The sequence below is a fragment of the Dromaius novaehollandiae genome, chromosome 5 (assembly GCF_036370855.1).
Source record: "Dromaius novaehollandiae isolate bDroNov1 chromosome 5, bDroNov1.hap1, whole genome shotgun sequence".
Lineage (NCBI taxonomy): Eukaryota > Metazoa > Chordata > Aves > Casuariiformes > Dromaiidae > Dromaius > Dromaius novaehollandiae.
Genome location: NC_088102.1, coordinates 8,784,805 through 8,810,125, shown reverse-complemented (window position 1 = coordinate 8,810,125; position 25,321 = coordinate 8,784,805). Strand labels below are relative to the sequence as shown.

Here is a 25,321-nt window from a genome sequence, read left to right as displayed (position 1 = left end):
TGTTTTGCACTGTCATCTCTCTGTTTATAACGAGCTCATAAAGCAGCAGTTCATAGAGCTGTATTTTCATAGCCAAGAGATGAATGTATTCAGCCAAACAGGAATACATGATTCTAAGCAGCTAATCTTTTAAGCATGAGAAGTGTTAAACTGATGTTATTTGGGGCATATTTCCTGCATGAAAATACGCAAGAATCTTCTTTCCTGCTGAGGGTATCTCACCGGGTGCACCTGGAAGATCGGGGTAGCCCCTTCAGTGGGTTAAAGAGACTGATGTGCATGATTACACCAGTGGTTGTTACCATCTCTGCTCCTGCATTTGACGTAAGCTAGTATCATGTGCTCAGTGGGAAGGATAAAAACAAAAAATGAACACCTCCTCCTGAGAGCGTAGTTAGGGAATAGCAGTCCGATATAAGGTTTTAATGAAACCTTTTAGAGGTTTGTGTCTGTCCTTTAGGAAATGTCCCTCTCTGCAGAAGGTAATGTATGCTTAGACATCTCTAGGAGTGCTGTGTTTTAGTATTCTATCAAATAGCTATTAAGTGGTGCAAAAATTGTACTATACTTCTGAAAAACCGTTCAGGTTTTACGCTTATTTTGCACCATCGGCAGACTACAGCCTCTGTGCATCTGGCTCTGCACAGGCAATTGCCTTCCGCCTTCCCAGGACCACTGCAGTCAAATGCCAGGTGGTGCTTGCACTGTATTTAACATATGTGGCCTACAACTGAAAACAGCAAAAGAGTATTTAAGGATCGGTATGTTATAGGACAGTTGGCAAAGGAGTTAAGAGCTTTATTTCACATGACAGGTAATTCTTTCAAAGCAGCTATGAATGTCAAGTTTATAGAGGAATGCGCTGGAATTTAAAAGCAGTTTCCTAAGTAGAGAAGCTGCTTACCTCTGGTGTATGGTTACAGCTCTGCTAGGGCTGTCTTAATCATCTCTGGAAATGAATCCTAGTCAAGCAGAAGTACCAATTTTTCACAGGATATATTTTACAAAGTGTTGATGTCCTTCAGCCTTGTGTCTGTGCTTGCTGTGTGCCTGTCAATGATAATTAGGATGTGATTCAGTTGCTTTTGTTACTGCTGGTTATTTACAGGTGCAACTTCAATTTAAAAATCGCATTTCTCTAAACTTGTTTTATTTCTGTTAAGTTCAAGTTACACCCAACATCCTTATAACTGAAAAAATCCCCCCCTCCCTTCCTCCCAAAAGAAGCCTGTTGTTTTTCAAGTTACTTCGTGGTATTTTGTGATAACGTGGGCAGTGAGTTATTGTGGTTAGGACATGCTGGCACCGAATGCTCTTTCAAGTATTTCTTCCCTCAGGTTGCTGGTGATTGCCCGTTCCCGTGGCGCTCATGGTTTTCTAGCTGAGGGGGCTGCGGCCTTGGCCCCACGTGCATTCACCATGGTTCGCTCGCTGGCTTGATTTCCTTCAGGCCCAGTAGCTGGCGGGGAAAAAAAAAAGGATTATTGAGACCTGTATATGATATGTATATATTTTAAATTGCTGCATGAACATAGCAGTTGTCAGGAGACTCGGGCTTGTGTTGCGCCTGAAAATATTGGATTCTTCTCTTTTTATTTTGTGTTGACTTAATTTGAGGTTAATATCCACTAAAAAAATGCAGATGGAAACCACATGTTGATGACTAATTCACACTGTTTGCTTTTATAAGCTGAAAACACTATTTCATAGACCACAGAGCACAAGCAGAATATGTACGTAATCATATAAATAATAATAGGCTTGAAATTAGGCAGGTAAAGGTGTCTGACTATATTAATCTGTTTTGTTAGTTTTGATGCCTGTAAGTTGGCTTCAGTATTGTTAAGCAACATATTTGAACTGTTAGAGCACTTATTTAATTGAAATTATGTGCAAACACCAGGCATTCAGAAATTCTCATTACACTAATCGTTTAACCCCAGGGGAAGCTTTAATTTCAGAAACAGTATCATATTTTTTCCAGTAAATGAAAATTAAAAATCCAGATAGGTTACCTGAGTACAGAAAACAGTGCCCATCTTTATTCAGAGATTATGGTAAACCCATTGCACGGTACTTTTATGAGCTGCTGGAGAATATCACATGGTGAACATGCAAAACCAAATTTCTTGGCATCAGGCACTTTCTTACGTTTCCTCTTTTCTCTGTGAGTAAAATCCAACACTAGCACACGTGCTATTGCTGTGTTGAAGGCATGTTCTCATTGAAAATGAATTGCCTCCTTTTCTTGAAATACTATCTCATTTTGTTTTTCTTTCAAACACTGGACTTGGCCATCAGGATGAGGTCTGATAGGCAGCAGGGAATTTGAGCAGTAATTTCGGTAGAGTGTAGAATTTTACCCACACTGTCGGGGGGAAAAACTGACAAATGTAAAAAGTTGTGAATTTATTTATAGGCTGAATTTTTTTTTAGCAAATTGCCAGTCAAATCTTTTTGTGGCCAAATTGTACATGACATATATTATATGTATTTAGATGGACATAGCTGCATATCTATATTTAAAATCTTAATTAGAACATTTTGAAGGCACAAAATGCAGGTTTTATACTATGTTCTTGAATGAAGGCTTTCTCTTGGCCAGGGATCCTGTGTAGCCTTGTATGTCATGCTCTTAAATGAAGCAGTGTATTTTGTAACACGAAGTGTAGACTTGGAAATAAGCTTTCGAAGGAGGCGGAAGCCGGGCACCTGCCCGGGTGGCTTCACCTCGTGTCTTGTTGCAAGGCGCCGTCTCTGTCAGGCTGGAGCCCGGCTGCGGTGTCGTAGGCTCCGGGAGGGATGCAGTTCGTTGCAGGATCAGTCATTGAGTGAGGCTTTCGTGCTCATGGAAAAAAAAGAGACTTGTTTTGTCTGCCTTCCTCATCGCTAATCTGGAATGACTTGACCCCATCCCTTCAAAACGGTCTTCCGTAACTTGCCTTCGTGGTCTTTTTTTGGGCAGCAGTGAGTTGTGTTTAGATGCTTGCTTTTCGGGAGGGGAACAGAAGCTGTCCTTTGCCCCGGGAGGTGGGTCCTGCGCGGAGGCTGGTGGACGCTGGGCGTTTGGTCACGCTGAACGGGGTGGGAAGGGGCCAAGGGAGGAAGAAGGTGGCCTGGCCCCCGCTGGCCCTTGGCGCGGCCGCCCGGCGAAGCTCTTCGACTCAGATCCTCTAATCTTGAAGTAAGCGTAATGGCTTACTCTGGGCTTGATGGAAGCAAGATAGGGCCTTAACTAAATTATACAAGGTATAAACACCCTCCAAGCGTGAAAGCCAGTTCCTGTTTGTCTGCGGGATGAGCAATTTAGCAGTGAAGCGTGTAAGAGAGGCAGAAACTATCTGCTCGCGAGGGTGGGATGTTATTTCTTAACTTCTGCTTGCAGCGAGGCAAGCCGCTGTTGGAGGCAGTGCTGCCTCTGTGCTGCAGGACCCAGAGGTTTGGGGATTTCACATGCAGTGGAAAAAGAGGAGGCAAAAGTGGGTTGTGGAGGTGAACAGGCATAGGTAGAAATTCAGTCTCGGTTTCTAACTTCCTTTACAGGATTATGCAGTGCTTCATGCCTTGGTTCCTGATCCAAATTACCGATGGGTAACTTAACCCAATTGTGAGGATCTTTGGTAACTTCTTGTCTTTTTTTTCCTTGCCCATTTACTCATTTGCACAGGTTATGTTGGGCTGCCGGGAGTGGAGTGGGGTTCATTTCAGTCCCTGCCCGCTTGGTCACCGCTTGCCATCATGACACCGTCCTACTCTGATTTAATCACATGCATCTCTTCAAGCCTTGTGTCACCATGCCTTGAGATCCTTTGAATTCTGTACTTTGAAAGTATTTCTACCTTTCTGGAAACCAAATTACAGAAAACACCATTCTGCATTTTGATTTTATATATTCTCACTGCCATCTTGGCACCAATATCTTTATGGAAATATATTGCATTTCAAATTCAATATCAATTTCAGTCTTATCCTGTCGTGTTCTGAATAAAAATTGGATGCTGCTAAAATCCCATAAAGGTGCTTTTTGGACAGGCTTGTCGTCACAGGAGCTCAGAACTGGCAATGAGAAATGCTAGGGGAGTTCTAGAGAGTTTTGAACGCTAATTTAAAAAGATCACTTTTGAGAGGTCTAATAAAAGTGAAAAAAAGTCCAGGGCCCTCAAAATACACAATTTCAATAGATCACCAAGGGGCAGTTGTATCCCAAATAGCAGACTTGGTAGTATTAGTACAGGAATACACATAACAGGTAGAATATTTGGAAGTGCCTGTAACTTAACTTCTACTGGACCTTCTAGAGATTAATGGACAGTGGTACTTATAAATCACTACACTGGTTCTGAATTTTTGTTGATTCCAGTATTAAGGATGAGGGCATGGAAGTAAATCAATAAAGTTTTTGTGACGCTGTCTTAAATTGTTAATGTTCCTGCCACAAATTGTTCCTTGCTCGTGGATGTAAAATTTGGATGCAGAGTTCCATGTTTTATGTATCTTCTCTTAGAGAAAATGGGTTTCTCACTGTATGTGCTTTTGTTTCCGCTTATCGTGGCAGAGTTTGGAAGCAAGGGAGGGAGAGGTTTGGACTCTGGACTATAAATTCTAGTTTTCCTGGTGTGGTGTCAGCAGCTGCCCAGCAGCGTATGCCTCCAAAGGATGTCCCGTGTCTGTCTTTGAAGCTGGTAACAATTTAAGAGACTTGCTTGGCTGTGTCTCGGCATCACCGAGCCCCGCCGGAGCGCTGGAGAGGATGCCGGCTCGTCACTGTGACTTGAAAGAAATAGAGGCTGACAGGCTTTGGGGGCTGCAGCTCTTATCGTTTACATGTAGAGATCTCAAATGTTGCGGTAAAACTATTTTACTCAGACATGTAGAGAATACATAGCACAACATTTTCTAACAGTAATTTGGGATCCATTTAAAGCAGGAAGCCCCTAGACTTTGCTATAACCTTGGTGATCTTGGTGAATTGACTCATTTTAGGACTGATAGATGAGCAATCAGGAGAAATAGTGGGATGCTCCTTCCTATGAGGTACAATATTTTTTCCAAAAGTTTCTGTCTGTGTAACTGTAGATTTGCAGAGGTTTTTTTTTAAGTATACTTGTTACGCTTGAATGTGTAAATCTAAAAATTATGCTACCAAAGGAGCACTTAGATGCCAAGCAGCTCTATGTTTCAACGTGAGATCTTTCTGACAAAACCTTGTGGTTATGCCAGCGCCTCAGAGAGAATACTGGCAGGGACAATAATGTATTGGATCAACAAGAGCAGCATCTGTGCTTGATGGAAAAAATATCGAAATCTAGCTGAGGCCAATTCTACACAACCTAATGTTTATTACAAAGAAGCAAGCATTTTGTAAAGCAGTCTTGTTCTGCTACATGATGTGTAATGTTGTATAGGGTCAGCGGGAATACCTCCCAGGTATCAAAGCAGCAAAGCGAGAGTCACAAATACAAAGATCTCTGTTAGTCTTCTATATGTGTATGGCATTAGACAGACGACAAGATTAAACAATTCTTGGAGTTAATTCTTACAGCTGAGCTGAATTTATTGACTCCTAACTGTGGCAAGTAGTAGAAAGTATTAAGGCAGTAAAGGAACGCAATAGGAGCACACAGGCATCCTGCCACATGCCAAGGAATGAATGGAGACATTTTGTTAAAAACAGCTTGGCTAAAATAAGCCCAAACTCTTATTTATTTTTACTCGTGTTATTATTTTAACATTTCTGTTGTGTTTTTTTGCCAGGATGCCTAGACAGTGAGTGAACTGTAACTCTCGGTTGTTAGGAACTAGCTGTGTGCAATGAGTGAGTGCTTCTGCTCCTTCCATGCATTCACCTGCATCTAGGACATTGGTGTTTCTCCATTTTTACCTTACTTCTGTTCCAGATGTTCTAAGCCTGAATATTTGTTGTATTTCATTTAAGAGTTTGCTCCTCTCTATCCCCTAAACTCTTAGGATACCCCAAGGCTACCTTCAGGTGAGACACAACTCAAGTATTTGTGGTTTCTTACATGCATGTGTGATGTACTACGTTCATTTGCTGATTTTTGGATTTATTAACACAGTAAAGATAGCACATGGAGAGCTACCTATTTATGTAGCAATATGGCCATTTTAACTGTCCGGTCAAGTACTCCTCAAACCTACAAAAATGAATCCTGAGATTCCACTGAAGTTCACAGTTTCTGTGTATGTGTGTGTGTTTTTAAAGAGTTTGGTTTATGAAACAGTATCAAAGTGCTCCATAATATTTTTGCAAAGGAAAATTTAGTGTTTTCCAGATGGCTCCATAAATTAATTTGGTAGATTCAGAAATAAGTGAAGGTATTTCAAGAGCTCCAGATGTGATTTTGCACATAATGCTACCGTGAGCTAGCAGAGGAAATGAACTTCCTTTTGTTTGTGAAATATAAAAATCCTCAAGTTCTTAACATTTTTTCCACACTGCTCAGAGAGTTAAGCTACTCTGTACGTTATTCTTGTTGATCACAGGCGTCCATACATAGCACGTTTCTGAACCCTCCTATAAAATCATCAGTGGTAAGGCCACAGTTAGCTTTAGTCAGCCACTGCACATGCAAACCAGTGCGTTCTGCTGGGTTGAAATCCAAGACAGAGGAAAATAAAGCACGTTCATACAGCTGACCTATAACGGAGAACACGGAGAACCATTGCTGGTGTGTTTGGGTCATCTTCTCATTCTTCTTCCTGTTTTTTAAAAACTAGTTTAACTTAACAATGCAATCCAGGGTCACTTTCCTAAAAATAGAGAGTGTTACCAAGGTCTAGTCTGTCTAAGGACCTCCTGTTTTCATTCCCCACCTCGTTCTTCTTGATCTCAAAGCCAAAGTACTGCTGCTCTTTGGGCAGAGGTGAACTTGACAGTTACCAGGATGGTTTCCAACTGACCAGCTTGCTAGTACAAGAACTAGGACAGCACCAAAAAAAGAGGAAATGTACTGTTTAAAACAAAATAAACAAAAAAATACAGAAATGTTTTGGGTTTTTTTTAATCAACAAACTGCAAGAACGTTAGTAAGTGCCCTAAAAGCACTGTTTGGCTTGTGGAAACCAAGCGATCTTCATGCAGCATATTGAGAAAAGAACTGAAAGTGGTGCGGCATCTGTGTGCCTTGTTATGGGACTGCATGTGTAAAGGGATCTCACGTTTATGCACGCCTTTTGAGATGCTCTGAGAAGTGCCTCGTATAATACAGCACATGAAGGAGCTTGCAATTTGCTCATGTGTTTGAATGAGATCAACTATCAGAAACACTTTGATATGGTTGATATTGAAATAACTATGTAAGCGGAATATTCTAAATATACAGTTGGAATAATAAACTATTGCTAATCTGTTGGAAGAAAATGGTGCTCTGTCATTCGACGATTATTTTTCCCAGATTTTACACAGGATCTGTGCTTTTTTTCCATCTTTCTTCAGTGTAACTAAAACAAACCACCTCATTTTTAAAGGTGTCCATTACACATTTATTCTCAAGGAGCTAAATTAAAGCTTCCAACCTTTAGAACCCAAGAAGGATGTAAGTTGCTGGAAGTGCAGCTTTTATGATGTTCATCTTAACTGAACAAAATGCATAGTGGCTTCATTACTACATTTCATGAGCAGAACACTCTTGAAAAACAGTATATACATTATACTAGCTTTTAGTGAATGATATAAGATGATTTAATATCTTTACCTTACATAAGAAACTCTTTACTGAGTGCAACTAACTTAGTTCTAACCTGTATCCCATATATGCTCATTTTTGTTAATTATGGCTGAAGGCACTAGTACCAGCCAAGGCTTCGTTGTACAGATACATAGTGCTGTATGTAGTACAGCTGTAAATAGTGCTGTACAGGTGAACAGCGAATTGTCCTTTGTAATACAACTTATCATCTAAGTGTGTCAAAAAGTGGATGTTGTGTTTTTAATTTTACAGATGGAGAAACAAGGAAAAAAGGTACCCAGCTGCACACAAGAAATCTGTGTCAGAACCGGATTGAAGCTGAAAATTCCAGTGTCTTGTTTGTTTGTTTGTTTGTTTTTTCTCCCCCCAGTATGTTCCCCGCAAGGCTCCTGCTTCTTCTGCCTCCTCTTCTGGAGCTGAGGACAGTGCCGCTTGTGTGGGAACTGCAAAATCAGACTGACTGGGCAGTGTCCCCCTTGCAGGAGTAAGCAATTCAGTGATCCTGCTGAAAATGGGTCGCAGAGTGCATTTTCCCTAAGGCACGCTATGGGCAGTCGGTTATAGCTCAGTTTGATTACAATTAACACTGGCTTTCTGAAGTTTTGAAAATTCACCTTGCATGTGCAGTTGTACTAGTCGCTGTGATGTGCTTGCAGCGCTTTCTGTTTTGAGAGTCCTCCTCAGTAAGTGAGCGTGTGATGTTATTCATGGAGAGAACTTATTTTATTTTGTTCATTTAGTGCCTTGCAGCGCCTGTCAAGGACTAGGACGCCAGGGGACAGAAACGCAGTCCATGCCACAGGGAGCAGGCAGCCCGAGTGCCCGCGGGAATAAAGCACGCATTGACAAAAAGGGAAGGCTAAATTGCAAACCCAAGGGCTTCCGCAGGGATGGCAAGGGCAGCCTAAGCTCACAGGACCTTATTTTCCTACAGCAGCAACACCCAGAGAGACTGCACCGCTCCAAAAGGTGCTGGAGACGTAGCAGTGCCTCTGCAGGTTTGGCCTGGTGGACTGGAACCCACCAGAAGACCCTCTGCCTGCAGGATGAGGAGCTCTACTGAGGCGGCAGCACCTTACTGCTGACCACTAACGGTCGGTGATAACCACGAACCCTCAAAGGACCCAGGGAGGAAGCATGTGGAGGGAAAGGAGGAAAAGTCAAGGTAATTGCAAGCAAGATGTTTAAGAGGAGAACAGCATGGTGCTGCTAGCGCCCAAGGCGACTGGGTCGAGGAAGAGGAGGAAAGGGAGCTGTTTGGGAATGGGTTAACGTGTTGCCCAAGGTATTTTATGATGATGCACTGCAAAGTGATCTCTGTGTTTACATTTCAGTAGAACCATTCAGCAAACACAGTGGTAGGATTCCTGCCGGCTCTGTTCAACCAACTTTGTTTTTCTATTTAATGAGCGCTAGTACAAGGCAAGCACAGACAAGCAATTGCTTGTGTAAGTCCCAGGCAGTTGTTCTTAGGTAATGGGGGAAACGGGGTCACTCGGGTATCTCCCTGCACAGGGATTTTTGGCGAGTTCTGCCCTCAGAGCTCTTCATGCTCTGCACCTGTAGGCAAGTGTCACACGGCTGGAGTACACATCGTCCCACTGCGACATCATGGGGCCCTGTCCTGCTCGCTCTCCCACTGCCCCAACAACGCTACCCTTACGCCGTGGCACAAATGCAGCCAGCGTCACGTTTCAAACGTCTTGCACAGTTTAACGACTTATAGTTTGGGAACCTTAAAGTGGGATCTACTTGATTTAAACTCAGGGTGGCTCAGGAGACAATGTTCTGCCTATGTAACTGCTGCTAGATTACAAAAAGCCTAATTGCAGAGTGTGGCTCAACAGTGTGTGGCTTTATTTGAGTGCAAGGTGCAGAAACCTTAGTTTAGAGAGAGTCTGAGTGGCGGAAAAGTCCAGGCAGCAGCTGTAGGCAGCCCCAGGATAAGGGGGTAGGAGTTGAATGGAGGCTCTTTTCCATGGCTGAAGCTAAAGTAAGATTGTTGGGGTTTTATTTGTTTTCTTTTGTGTTTAAATAGCCAGAGGGGATACCATTAACAGTAAGTCTGAGGAACAGGTACGAAGGAGCTGGCACGAGATGGGACACAATGGGGCACAGGTATTGTAGGGACTCAACCAGTGATTTGGCTGCTGCATTTCTGAGTGTATTTTGTAAAGAGGAATAGCCCTTAACACCATATACACTTGGGATGGCAGCATGAGATGTGTGACGGAGCTAAGGCTCTGCTTGGTCGTCATTGTAGGTTATGTAAGAAGTAGAGATGATAAAACTAGCTTGTTTCATTTTATTGAAGCATGGAGCCTTCCTGCAAGGTCTGTGTGTTTAACGGCAGTTTAATAGAGTTTTATTTAGTGCACTAAAGCCACTGACAACCCTTTAAAACCATTCTTCTTGGAAACCACAGGCTGGTCTTAAATGGCTCGTTTGCAACCTCCATTACAAGAAGGGTGAAGACTTTTTCAGTACATTTAGGCATTTCCCAAGCCATGGAAAACACTTGGAAAATGCAGCAAACCCTGATACCTTCTGAAAGCTCTTAACTTGGAAGCCAAGTCACATATTGCCTCTGTCTCCCCTGTAGTCTTGGTTAAGCAGAGGAGGAAACCCTCCTCCAAACAGTGGTAAACCTCAGCCCTCAAGATGCTCTGAGGTGGAGCGAGGGGAGCTGCTGCCCTTTCGGAAAGCTGTAAAAATGCTCTAGTGTCAGGCTGCCTCTGAACACTCTGGAATACTTACCCGGGGGTTTTTGGTGGGTACCAGAAGAAGGAAGGTTGTCGGCGTAATTCCAAGGGCTTTGCTCACCATCTTGCATGGGTCCGCTTGCATGAGGCAGCTCTGCTGGTTGGTGGTTGGCCTGCAAGACAAGGCGATGGTGGTACTGTACCACTTGTACCAGGACCTGTGCTCAGGGAAATGGATCCCTTCAGTCTGCGGTGTTGTAAACACCGAGTCTTTCCAGAACTCAAGTGGGGTTGGTCAAGCTGGCAGCTGTCACCGTGAGGCAAAAGTGCTGTTGATTCAGAAAATAACAGAAAATTATTGTGAAAATTATGCTGTTGTTTAGAAGGCACTTGGGGTGTTCTGAAGGTTGACATCAGTTGCTGAGAGTAACTATGTAAAAATTTGCTTTTCACCTGGGACTATCAGTTTCCCAATTTCTTCCTGTCTTTAGTTACCTTAGCCTGATGCAGATCTAGTCTTAGCTCCATGAGACAGCTCGTTCATGCGTTTCAACACTGTCAAAATGTGTGGAGTAAAAAATTTTTTTTCTGGAGTCCTCCCCAATATTTGTTTTACCATTCTTCATTCTTGCTGAAGTTCTTGCATTTGTTGCCTTCTCCATTAGGAAGCAAATATCAGGTGCTAATATCATGACACACCTACAAGGTAAATCCTTAGCTGGCTTGAGATGCGCACATAGCAACACAGCCTGTATTAGTAATGTAGAAATATTCACAACAAACTGATCTCTACAAATAATTGTCATGTCTCTAAGTTATGGTGCTTTGACTCAAGTACGGTATATACAATACGCAACCTGCGTACCACTGAAATCTATTCATATATAAAACAACTTCCAGCATTAAATGTAGAAAACTCAGACTTCAGCAATTAAAAAAAATTTCTTTTAGAACAGAGGCTAGTGTGAGTATATTAGATTTGTGGTAAAATTAATTAACAATCAAGAATATATGTATCTAATCCTGTAACACTTCTGTGGGATTTGCCGAATTCAGGTTTGGCAGGATGACTGCACTGACTGGGAGTCCTAAACTACCAAGGAAAGGTAACACCTAAAGTTTGGCTTTCAGAACATGCCTGTGTGTGCTCTCGGTGTATTTTCCATGTGTTTAGCTCAGCTGTATCATTTTATTATCAGTTTCAGGACAAACCTGCAAAGCTGCAACAATCTTGTGCACCCTGGGACGGGGGATGGACAGAACCCACCAAAGCAAGGGATGGAAGAGAGCTCTTCCTGCTTAGAGGCCTGATGAAGGATGCACAAATCCACCAAGGTTTTCAAATTGCATCTCTAACAGGGACGAGAGCAGCAGAACCAAAGATATATTTAAATATATTTTTACATATTTTATAACTATTTAAAAGTTGTGAGAAAGCAACAAAGGGGAGAAAATGATACTGAGAGAGAAAGGAAATGAGCAATTAACAGGAATGGGAGAAAAAAGAGAAAAGAGAAACTTGCTGGCTAAAGCGCGTATCATGCATTGCAGATGCCAAGTGGTTTATTTTACAAACCATCGAACACATATTTGAGTATTTTTGCCCCATTTCTTCATAAATTAAGAGCTGCAGAGAAGTAGTAGTGGATGCTCTTTCTGGAGGAGTGGTATTTGCCACTTACTGCGAAGGCTTGAGGACTCGGCTCACAGCTCTTACACTGTTGGCCCTGGTTCCTTTCTCTTGTTTATATTTTGAATTTGCAAGTCACAGACTGAATTATGCCAAGTAAGAGAAAAGAAAGTTTCTGTGTATGGAACAGCATGATGCTCCCATGGCGAACTGGCTTCCTTGGCATATCCGTGTTTTCAGGCGCTGGTGACCCTCTGAGTGACAAATGGAAAGAAGGATGATAAGCCAGATTCTCAGACAGGCATGTGCAATTAAACACACATTTGAATATGCCTTATTTACGCTTGTAAGGAGTTATTTGTATTTCTCTCCTGAAGGGTTTGAGCCTACTCTGACCTTTTTAACAGTTCCACAGGTTTCTGCCCTCTTAAGGGGCTTGATTAGTTTGACCTTGCTTTGATCTTTTCTGATGGTAATGTAGCCCCTGACTATAAACTAGGTAGAAGAGATTTGAGCCTGCTGTGGGCCAAGGCATGTGCGGTAGTTAGAAGTTAATGGGAAAAGTATCAGCTAGATGCAGGATATACATATAATGCAGGATCTATGCATGAATATGGAGCAAGAAGGTGAGGAGCTGAGTGTGTTTACTAAAGACTTCTGACAGCATGTGTTTGAGGCTGTGGCTATGATTCACATCTTCATACAAAGCTTCTCGCCCACTCAAAAGTCATACGGCTGTAAAAATGGCCTGCTGCTTACTAATGTAATGAAAATCAGTAGAAATGAAATATGCCCTAATGACTTGATTTCATTATTTACACTTGAATCCTGTTTCGTGGTGGAGATAACATATTTTGATGTCCCATGTGATCATTCATACTATTCATGTGTTTTTATTCAAGGACACTTGTGCTGGAGTGTCTACCACTTATGTGTAGGTGAAAAAGTTAATCTGGTTTTGTAGTACTTAAGGCTGTATTATTGTCCAGCTTCCCAGATAACAAGGGAAGACTACATTCATAAACACATCTTATTGTAGGAGCCAAAAAGGTTCAGCTATACCTTTGCTGAGTTAGAAAACATCTGGGGAAAAGCCAAAGAGGCTTGGCTGTGGTATAAAATTACAAAATAAAGGCAAGAAGTGGATACAACTCTGTGGTTCATAGTTTACTTAAAAATGAATGCAAGATGGTACAAGCAGTCCTAAAATCTTTCATCTGGATTAAAGAGCTAAAAGAATTAGAATATTGCAATTAGCAAATTTACTAAATTATTGGCAGAGTTCAATGAGTGCAAGTAGCCCATCCTCTTTCAGTACCTATCTTTCTGCAGCGAGGAAATATGATAAGATTAAGCAAATGGGCACTCTGCTATAGGTAATGGAAAATGTTGATAGGCAGGTTGGTTTTTTTTCTGTAACATTAATTGATTTTTCTAAGCACAACTGTTTCTAATAAGCATCATCTCAAGAAACTCTTTGGCTGTATATCCCAGCCAATGGCAGATCATCCCATTAGTGGGAAAGTGCATATAACCACCTAGGGAGTTTCTTTACAAGGGAACATGGGAAGACAGGCTGAACAGAGTCCCATCTGTTATTCAGACTAGTTAGTGGTTTTGACTAACAGTGTATTCTGTTTAACCACAGAAAGGCTGCTCCAATAGGAGGTTCCTATGACTGGGAGTTTTATCAGAAATGTCACTGCTGTGGCCAGAACTCTGTAGAGGGACCTTTAAAATCTTTTTCGCAGTCCTTGCCTAGCTGGGTCGCTCTGAGATGACTGAATACTGAGCTGAAGGGCAAGATAGCTACTGATAAAAGTGATACAGTGCAACAGGCGTGGTATAAAATATCCTAGACGCAGCGAAATCTGGCTTAACTATGATTAATTTGTTAATAAAACAATGAATTGTAAAGGAAACTGGAAGTGTAAATAACACTGAGTTAGGTGATAAAAAAGACTTGATGGATATTGGAGCACAGCCAGTCTACTGGATCCTTAATGAAACTAGGCATTTTTGAGTCAGTGGGGGCTTTCTATGTTGATATGACGAAGGAAAATCTCCCATGAGCCTATCGCTTACTGGGTTCTCATGAATCAAAGAGGTTCTCGCTGGTGAAGGCTCACAGATAGCTAATGCAAGATTAGCTTGAACTCAGCCGTGTTGGTAAATGGTATAGTTAGAGGAGAACCACCAGGAATTTCGTAGTTCCTCAGAATTACCTCCTAAACAAATGGCTTAATTTTTAGGGCCTCTGAATGCAACAGGGAAGATATGTAGCCCATTGAACATCATCCATGCGAACCAGCAAATACACAAGGTCTCAAAGAATGTAAGGTGGTCTTTCAAATGTTTTTTTCTTTTGATGCTTAATACTCTAAAATGCAGTGGAAAGTGGGCACAAGTAGCTGAGAGCAAGCCTGTTATTTAGTGGAGAAAAGTTTTAATCCAGAAAAGATGAAGCCCATTCCCAAACTGGCTTTCCCTCAGGACAAAACAGCCTCAAGATTGTTTTTAAGACTTTGCAGAGACTACTTGCCCAAACTTGCAGCCAAAGCAACTCCTGTTACCTGTTCTCTTGAGGAGAAAAAAAAAAACGAGATGGGAATGGGCCCCTGAACATGCACTCATGCACACACGCGCACACACATACACGCACAGAGCCACCTCTCAAGCCGGCATTGCAGCTAATTCACCCAGACAGTGAAGTGCCCTTGATCCAGAGGCAGGGTAAGCACAAACAACTTCAGTGTTGTGCTGCTGCAGGAAAACCAGGCTAAGCTCATGCCTGTGGCGTATGTCTCCTGAACGTTAGCTGCGGCAGAGAAAAAGTACGCTGCCTCCTGCAGATCCTGGCGGTATCCTGAGCAGGGGCTGGCTCTGAGTTGTAAGGTGAAACTCAGTCAGGAGAATACCATACACCTCCAAGAAATCCTTGTTCGCTGGGAAAAATTAAATATTCTAACATGTAAATATTCTAACAGGGACCTTTTGGCTTGATGATCAAGGACCTGCATGTGGAGGCTGTTACCAGTCCTCTTGCAACTTGGGATGGATCAGAAAAGTAAGGTATGCCCCATGGTACACCCATTCCAAAAAGTCAGAGGGCGTGAGCTATGACGAGCCACCACATAGGACACAGTCCCACTGATCTGTGGCTAGACCAATGCAAAAAGTAGACTGGATTTGGATTCCAGAAATAAGACTGTTGCATGGGAAACGTGAGCCATCCTATTCAGCACAGTTTGTAAAAGTAGCAGCCATCTGTTGGGGTTTAGAGAAGGTTGAGAAACACAGGATGTTTACTTGTATTCAGATGTGCAGTGGATGTGCCTTGTTTGAGCAGACTTGTTACAATACTAATAAAACAACTGGGACATTAAACTCAAGAGAAAAACTTGTTATATGTAGTAATTGTACAAATTGAACTTGAGCAAGATAGAAAGCGTTATATATACATATGTACACATACACATAATCACTTAAGTAAAGGGTCATCAGAAATTTGGAACAAATAGGGTGCTAAATTTGAGACTAAATTGACTGCTTTCCTAGGTTCTTTATGGAAATCACTCCAAAAGAAATAATCAAGGAAAGGCAAGACAAGGAAAGGTCCAGCTAGAAAACAACCCTATATGGCTAAATTATGAGTTGGGGATAATTTGGATAAAATCCTTAAAGGGAAAAATTAAGGAGTCCCATTCATGAGAATTTGTCACTAGTGACGAATCTGAAATATTGGTGGATATAGAGCATATTGAGGACCTCTGAAGATAAGACAGAGGTGTTCCCATGTCCCAGGCAGTGAACACCAAGACGATGTAAGGCCCTTGGGAGGGAACCAGCCTCAGTTGTCCTTAGTTTTAGGAAGATGTCACCCACAATGTAGATAACTTCCTCCTACTGTGAATGTTGACCACCAAAGGGGAAAAATTCCCAAGAGAGTTCAAAGGATGCGAACAGACTTCCACAAATGCTAGGAGAAAGAATCCAAGAAGTTCCCAAAGACGCAGATGGAGACGCTGGCAAACAGCATCAGCAGCACCAGCTAAGGTTGTTTTTGCCAACAAAGGAAAAGGTATAGTAAATCAAATAAAATTTAAGCATGTACGAGCAATAGATGTCCTACTTTTTTTCTGCAAATGTTACCTTTTTTTCCCTTTGAGAAGGTAATAAAGTATTATTGTAAACAGTTGAAAATTCTTTAAGAGAGCAGACTACCTTACTTACATTTCTGCCTAATGGGCTGAATAAACAGGTAACATTTCAGATGGCAAATACTTCTGCAACTACACTTAAAAGATTTCTGCATACATGGCATTCTGGTTGAAATATCCTGTAGATAATCATCAGCAGAGCCGACAGTAATTAGATGATTTTTTTTTTTGAAGAAACAATTTCAATGGAATGACAGGCAGTGGTACCACATGAAAGCTTAGGCATGCATATTTGTTATAATTATGTCAGTTTGTTATAGAGGAGTAGCAGATCATGAGGAAAAGGAGGCAAGAAGTTGCTTATATGTACGTATTAAAAGTGTGCTATGTGTGATGGCATCAAGAAGTATGGGGAACCTGTAATGTATATTTACTGGTTTGTATCAGAATGGCAGTGTGCAACTTCATACAACATCCCAAGGAAACGTAGCCGGATCATACTGGGAAAAGGACTGCAGTGGATTTCAGTGGGCGTAGAATTACATTTGATAGGATTAGAAAAGTTTGAACGTCAAGAAATGAAATTAAGACATTTGAATCAAAAATAGTGTACTTTGGAAGTAAATTCAGTAACTCAGAATGTTTTATGTAATGAGAAAATTTATTTTCATATTTTCCAGGATGTGGCTTATGTAACAGTTTAAGTACCAAAAGGAAGTTACAATGAGTTTTAGAGAGAGGAACCTAAGACAGTAATATGAATTCGATGTAGGTATAAATCAGTGGAAAGAAAACCAGCATTTTAAGAAAGGACTCAGGCATTGAACAGCATTGCCCTTGGAGTATCTCAGACTCAGACTATGAATGATAGACTTTCAAGAACTAAGTTCTACAAGGATTAGAGGACTAAAAGTTGTCTCAACAGCCCATTATGAAAACCCCAAAATTGTAAGACGTAAGAATTAGTCTAAAGCAAGCTTGTAAGGAAGTCTTAAACAGGGGCTCTCTCCTTGGCTATTTGTGTATTAAAATCTCCCTAAATTAGATTTTCATCATCCAATGTATTTTTGGTGGGACTTAAAATACATGCATCTGCTTACATGTAAGAACTCACCTAGACAGAAAGACACATACCAGAACTAAACATGACTCAGAATTGCACAATTATGTTCGATATTTATTTATTCAAGATGAGCAAACAGGCTATGCGATCTGATTTTTTTTTTATCTGCATTTGAGCTGATGTGGCTCAAGTGGGAGCCACTATTTCTTTGAATGTACTAAATATAGCTTAGAATGAATTTTCTAGAGGTGTCTGGTGCCTCTTAGTTACAGCAAATCATGTTTTCAACTGCTCCTTGCATTCTCTTAAGAAGGAAAATCACTTTTTTTTTTTTTTTTTTGGTCTTCTCTCATTCAAGTCTCTGATTCCTGCTATAAATCCTTCTGGAACCCACATGACATTGGGTAATGTTGGAAATTCTCTAAGTATGGAGACTTGACAGCGTATGAAAGTAGCAACTCAATGACAGTACCCAAACTTTATCCTATCACACCCCAGATTTTGTATTGGCTCAAATTCTCTATAGTTATTGCAGTATCTTAGCTGTCTAGACTTCTATGTATAATAGATTTTTAAGGTTGATAGTGGTGCATTTTTATTTAGTGGCAAACGAAGATGTAAACCTATTAATACATTGTATATGTAATGTATGCCACAATTATGATAGCCTGTTAAAGAGCAAGGGCAATTTGTTCCCCTTGGTGTCCTTGGGCATCTGGGCATTTTTTTTGAACCTGTTTATACTTTTGCTTCTCTAACAGGATGTGAAAGCGTGTAATGTTTCATCTTGCCAGATAACACAAGAATGAATCATACAAAACAGTTTTGAAAAATAAGTCACTCATTCACCATCTCTGTTCCATCCAACATACTGACAGACCTCTATTAAATGCAGCCCCAAGTTTTTTCTTCCAAGCTCAGGACTCCCAGTGTATTAATTCTCTCCTTATGTGGGAATTGTACCAAACCATCTTTTCTCTTGGCCTTCTCTATATTCCTTTTTTTAAAATACAGTGTATACCAAATTGCACAGAGTTAAAGGATACACGATGGATTCGTACAATAGTATAATAACATTTTCCAGTTTATTCTGTATTCCTTTCCTAATCTTGACATTCTAGTCTTTTTTTGTCAGCCGTCAAGTACTGGGAGACTTGAGTACTCTTTCTTCTCAGTGTTTCCAAAAAATGAGTTCTATCAATATTCTCATTTAAAGTGAGACATTCTAGTGTCTTCAGCTAAGTTTTTAGATTTCCAGCACTTGCATGGAACACCATGTTTGTTCTGGTTATTTTTGTGTGATCTGATTAATCAGAGTGGTTTTTAGGCAGTTCTTTGCTATTTTCCACCTAAATTAATCACTTTGCTTTTTTCTTTTTTTGGGGAATGGATACATAGTTTTTCTTGTTTCGGCTTCAGTACCTCTCTCATCTGAAGACATGCTCCTTCTTAGCTGTCATTAATATGGTGTAATTCCTGCATGGTGTCATAAAAACCTACAAGCCTCTCCACTTGTCATTTTCTCAGTGGTGAAATTATCCTATTTCCTTAACCCTGATGATGAATCTGGGAGGATTTCAGAAAATGCTCTCATAACCCTTCCCCCGCCCCCCCCCCCCCCTTATCTTCCTATTTCAACAGGATTCATACGGATTCCTCTCCCAGGTGTCCTGAAGGCTCCCACCAGGGAACAGACAGCAGCACTGACTGGCTTGCATCCATGCTGCTAATGGCTAGTCCCCACTTACAGCGAATACACCTCGGAGGGACGACTTGGAGCCCTGTGGAAGAGTCAAGGAATGAGCTAACGCAATGCGGATAGTCACTAGTCCAGCTCTTGACCTTTTAAAATAGCTACAGCCTGAGAGACTAGCAACCATCCGTTTTTTCAGGTGTAGGAGCATCTTCACACCATCCTCACTGCTATAATAAACTGGCTGTATGTCCAACACAAAGGCCTCTGCCAGGCCTTAGCATGATGTTTCCTCTCAGCTGAGAGCACTGCTCTGAGGAAAACATCCTCATTATAAATGGTGTTTCTTACATGGAACGAAGGCATTTTGCTCACCTGTTCTTTTTCTTTTCTCCAGGCTGATGCCCTGCTGAAATAAGACCCACCTTTCCTTCCCTGTAATCCCATCTCCAGTCTAACATGTTGTTGCCAGTTCTTCCCTATCTTGCTTTTCCACTCAAAGAAACCATATTTTATGGCCACACCACCAACAATCTCTTAGGCTGCCTTCACCGCATGCAGCCCTCAGTGAAGTAAGCTCATCTTCCTGCTAGATTTCTGTCTCTGTTGTAGTTTAGTTGTAGCATTCTCCCCACTCCCTGCCATGATTTTGTCAATTTTCCTCAAGACTTTAGGCTGCAAACCACACCACTCACTCGCAAAGTCTTTGTTTTGCTCAGCGTGAGGGCACTCGGGCTCACGCAGCAGACTCCCAGGAGGATTTATGTTTATACCTGTGACTAACACGCAGCCACTTCTTGCTGACTAGTTTTGCTCCAGACTTCTCTGACTGTTCAAAAGCCTAGGCACCTGTACAGCCCCTTCCTCTGACTGGCTTCACGTTGCAAGTTTGGGAACCCATTAGGACTTGCATTTTAAACTTAGTTAACTGCTGCAAGGCTCCACCAAAGTTAAGTATTCCCTATAACACTGAGCCGAGCTACAGAATATAAAGGACCACTTTAAATTGCTATCATTTGAAAACCTTAAGTTGAAAGTATCTACTAGGTTAAAGCTGTACTTTGAGACAAAGAAGATAAAATAAACTGAATAAATAAAACAGGAATACTTGCTTGTTCTCTTTTGCAACAAAGCTCTTCTTCCTTAGTCTATTCAGTCCTCAGGGTCTTTGTACTTTGGGAAAAAAATCTCATGTGTATCAGCTGCTGCTATCATAGGTTATTATTGGCACACACATCTAAAATATTTACATGACGATAATACCCTACAGGCAGGCTTCACCTCCATGCAAAGAGAACCAAAAAGACATGAAAAGTTGATAACCAAGAAAGCTGTACCAAGCTTGGGAAGGAAACTGGTATGTAACTCACTGGAGATGTGGGAAGTACAGCTGGACACCTTCATGACCCACTGATATTTTATCTATTTTGTTTGCTTTGGAGCATGATGATGTAGGAAGCTGGGCTGCAGGAGAGGATTTTGACCTTAGACAGCAGCTCACCTGAAGCAGATGACTTTATCTGGGGAGATCATAATAATGTATGCATTTGTTTATAATGCATTAAATGCAAAAACACCCGAAATGAGGAGCCTGTATTAAACAGCAAAGAAACTGATTAAAGAAGATCTCGTTTAATTGGGGATTCAGACATACCACAGTGGTACAGGGGAAGAGGTAACGCATGGCGTGAACTTCTTTTTCCACGCGTACTTTCAACCACCCCGCAGAACCTCGCGACAAGAGAAAAAGGGAGCGCTGGAACCGGCAGGTCGGAGGCAGCTGGGGGACGGCAGTTGGAGAGGGGAGACAGCCTGCGGAAAGCACAGCAAAACCTGGAGATGGCAGAGGTAACAGGCTGCTAAGGAAAGTTAACAAAAAATGGAAAACTATGCTAAAATGAGCTCCAGGGGCCAGATGGCAAGTTAAGAAGCTGGGGGAGGGGAAGGATTCAACAAAAGAAGAACAAAAAAGTGAACCAGGGAATAAGCGAAAGCAGCACTGTGTTAGGAGGAGGCAGCTAGCCAGCTGCAGAGGCGAGCAAGCTCCTAGTTATCTTACCGTGTTGACTACAGAAACAGACTTCAAATGATGCCGTGTCTATAAACAGGGGGGAGGAGTCAGTTCCCATTCTGGTAGTTGTGTCTATGACCCTAAAAGCTTTATGGCGCGCATGTATCAGGAATTCAGTTCCTGAGGGCACTGACAGTGCTGTTGCATAGCTGAGACAACTATGAGCAGCAGCAAAAAGTCCATATAAGCGTTCACTTATTACTGCAGAAATTTGGTACTGCAATTATAAATGTTGCTCATGAGCTGGCTGTACCATTCCTCAAAACAAATGTAGAACTAAGAATCAAAAGTCACCTGCACTGTGAACAGACTAAATAGACTGTTTCTTCATCAGATATGAATTTGATTCAACAGTAAACAACAGATCTCAAGATTGTGCCGTTTCAATCAAACTGATGGAGCCGGACAGTTACTTTGATGCACTATTCCACCGTGTTCATTTTTGTTAAAAGATGTATCAGAAAAGCCTTGTTCACATGCTGATTTGCTTCTTCAAACAGCACTGCTGCTTCCTCCATAGCATTTTCTCTTTCTGGTCTTTTCCCTGCCGATCTGAGTAATTAGTTCTCTGGGGATATCAAGTCTTTTCTTGCTTACTACATTGGAACAGGGAATATCTGAACTAATCCCATGGTACCAACGATAATGCTTCTTCTGACATATAGGAGATCCTTTATGGAGCATTATATGACCCTTACTGTGGACAAACACATGTCAGATGTAGTATGTGAAGCATTTACAAGCTCCAGCTAAACCAATTTATGTTTATCACTCAATAGAGCAGGACTACCATAGTGGTATCTATTTAGCAATCCTGTCTGATCAAAGTTGCTATGTAAAGAGTAGAACGTCAACATGGAAGCGAGCTCTATGCTCGTGCCTGTGTGGCCGTAACAGATGATCTATGATTTTGTATGACTTCAGTCATACCAAAAAAAATGCAAAGGAGAATAAACCTGAGAGTCACCAGGACAAAATCTGTGTTTTGGAGGACTCCTAACTGCTATTCACTGTCTGTTTTGGCAGCCACAGAGCCAGAATACCTAGCAAACTTCTGGCCCTGAAAACTCTTTTTTAAGCTATTTTTAAAAATCTCTTTTGAAGAACAGTAAGGCAGTGCAATTCTGAAATGAAATATTCTTGTCTTGTGTCAATGATCACATGGCATGTTGAACAGAAGTACTAAAATGTGTTTAGTTCCTCTTGTACTCATGACAGCAGAGGAATAATAATCAAAACAACTTCTACTATCATCATCATTTCTAGACCTTCAGGAAGGGTTGCAAGTATTGCATGCATGCAAGTTTATAGATAAGCCTATACACTTATATGTAAGATGTTGGTATCGGGAACTTTGTCTGACGATAGCTACATATGTTAGTTTGCAAGAATAAAAATTATCTCCATTAATTTTTTTTATTTCTTCTCCATCACTGCTTGGGATTCATGTAATCAAATTTTGGTAAAACAACAGTAAATTTTACAAAATATAGACCAAACAGAGAGTAGGAGAAGGACAAGTAGCTGTGCCCCTCTGAAATATTAGCAATTTTACATTCAGATCTTCTGTTTCAGTCTTAAATCTCCTTAGAGGTGGAAGTGAAGTGAACAAAGTGCAAAAAGAGAAAGCAACCTGGTAAAAAGGGAAAGCAACTGTGGAAAGACTACTGGCCACATGATAAAGTAAGATTTTTGCTTATTCACCAAAAAAACCTGTGTTTTCCTTAAGCTGTTAATTACCGTACAAACATCACCAGATACAAAACACATCATAAAAATGCTTTACACAGTCAAGATGGGCAAAAACATACTACATACAGCATTTTTCTTTTAAGAAATACACTGAATGCATTATTTATTAACTTCTTAGCGTACACTGGAGAACCAATTCTTTGGCAGAATGAAAAGTGAAAACTGTGTGTATGCAAGATATAGCGAACTTAGTCTGATTTTTCTTCTACCATGACAGTTATTTTAATGATAAATTCCCAAATCACATGCTTCAGTTTTAGATTTTAAAGTGTTTTTTCAACGATGGATCTCATTTTACAGATGGGAAGACCGAAGTATAACCATTAAAAATATCATGCTCAACTTCACCTAAAAAGCCAGTCTAGCTATCAGACTATGCTAGAACTTCCTTTTTATAGTGTACGCTATCAATCACTTTTTGAGCTGCTCAATGCACTCTTCAGTCCAGATCAAAAGCAACACACAGGACAAAGAATAAAACTGAGTATTACAGTAAGATGTCCACAAACGTAACTAAGTAGAATTACATATATGTAACAAAGCAAAATATGTGGATCTGCAAGTTCAGTCACCCATTGATCAGGGGCAAGAGGAAGTTACAGAGTTCCTGCCAAATTTTACCTTATATTATCATAAAAATAAACCACAAAACAAACAAAAAACCTGATCTACATTCTTTGGCGTAGACCCCTGCTTGCAGATGCATTTAGATTATTTTAGCTAAATGGTTTAAGAAGATTTAAAGTTTTAAATATATACAAATATTTACTATTCTCTTCACTTAGAGTTACCAAATCATTCTGTAACTTTGGCACAGTTCAATCTCAGTTTTGTTCTTTAAATTACAATTCTTCTAAGAAATACAGCTGGTTTACAAAGGATGACAAATTTAAGTTTTCTGACTTAAAAAATAATCTTGTGGAAGTTTATTTTAAAAGATGTTTTTGGTGCTTGATTGTCCATCTTTCCAGTAACAAAAATGAAGTGATTAGAGCTGTTCACTGAATAATTTCCCAAGCAGTACTGTCTACCTGAGAGGGAAATGACTGGCTTGGTAGAACTGGGCAGATCTGTGGAAAGGATGCTAGGGTAAAACAGGTCAGCAATACTGTGAAATACTGTCTCAGAAGTATTTGCACTGGCACGTGTAAACAGGAATACAGTCTGCAACAGGCGTGACACAACAGACGTGGCTGCAGAGGCCTTACCTGTGGACCCTGTCCAGTGTTGAGTGCTGCACTTGAAGAAAAATGTGAACCATTTGGAGAGAACATGGGAGGAGAAAAAAGCATGCAAGCGCGGTAAGTGCAGCACAGAAGGACAGACTGAAGAAAAGAATTACTTAGTCTATTGACAGTAAAATTTAGGGGAAACGTGCTTCTTCAAATATGCAAGAAGTGTGCTGAAAGACATGAGGTAAAACTCTTCTTTATGACCACTGCAGCTCTATGTCAGTAGCTGGGAGCTTTTATTTTAGCTAGGGAGTTTCAGGTTCCTTTGATGGCCAAAACGTGGGCTGGACCAGGGAACCTGGCTGAAAATCAGTAAATCTGAAAGTAGTTTCATGACAGTTTAGACCAATGTCAATGGAGCCTGCCCAGTCCCCCCTCCTGCACTGCAGGAGCAGCGGGCTGAGCCAAGAAGCTGCGCTGGCTAAGAGCTAGCGACCTTTTCGCAGGATGACAGGGTTTCAGAGGGTTCACGCGTGCCAGGGCCTGCACGAAACAGGGGGGGACATGACTGACCCATCAGAATAACCAGCTCTCGAACTGCCCTTATCATTTCCTAAAAAAAGTAAAATAAAATAAGATAAAAAGGTACATGAGGGTTTGTATATCACAGTGTATATACAGTTTGTATATCACATATCACAGCAGCACTGCAGCTCGATTTTTTGTTCTGCCAGAATCACAAGGAAAACAGCAGTTGATATTTTTAAGCACAACCATCATATGAACTTCTTCAGTTGCATTTTGAAAAAAAACCCAAACAAACCCCAAACTCAACAAGCCTGCACGTTCAAGTAAATGCAAAGGAGCTCATGTTATTTCTCGGTCTCATTTACCTGGACCCATTTTGCAGGCCGTTTTTACATATAAACACAATGAAGGATTAAAAAAAGGAAAAAAACCCGAAGCAGACGGCGAGCCGCCCTCGGGAGCCTCCGCCCGGGGCCAGAGGCGCAGCAGCCCCGCCGCCGAGGCCGCGCCGCTCCCGCGACGAGCGGGTAACGAAGCGGCGCCCGCGGAGGCGGTTTCCTCTCTCCCCAGGCCCCGCGGAGGCGCAGCCGCGGGCGCGGCGGGCCGGTCGCAGCCGCGGGCCTCCCCCGGGGCGGCGGGACGCGCACTTTACCTCAGCGCGGCCGCGCTGTTCCCTCCGGGGGCGCGCGGGGAGATGGCGGCGGCAGCGGCGGCGGCGGCGGCGGCGGCTCGGGCCGCTCCGCGCGCGGCGGCGGCGCCACTGAGGCGGCGCGTGGCGGCGGGGGGCGGCGCGGGGGGCGGGCCGCGGGCGGCAGCACGCTCGGTTGTGAGCGCGCGAGGG

General features: G+C 41.8%; 1 long non-coding RNA gene across 1 annotated transcript; it reads right to left on the bottom strand.

The window, feature by feature from the left end:
- Positions 1–730: 730 nt before the first annotated feature.
- On the bottom strand, positions 731–25,273 carry LOC112991618 (uncharacterized). Its single transcript, XR_010389292.1, has 3 exons — positions 25,133–25,273; positions 10,467–10,584; positions 731–1,459 (listed from the first exon to the last, which is right to left on the bottom strand). It is a non-coding gene; the product is annotated as an uncharacterized LOC112991618 (long non-coding RNA).
- Positions 25,274–25,321: the final 48 nt, after the last annotated feature.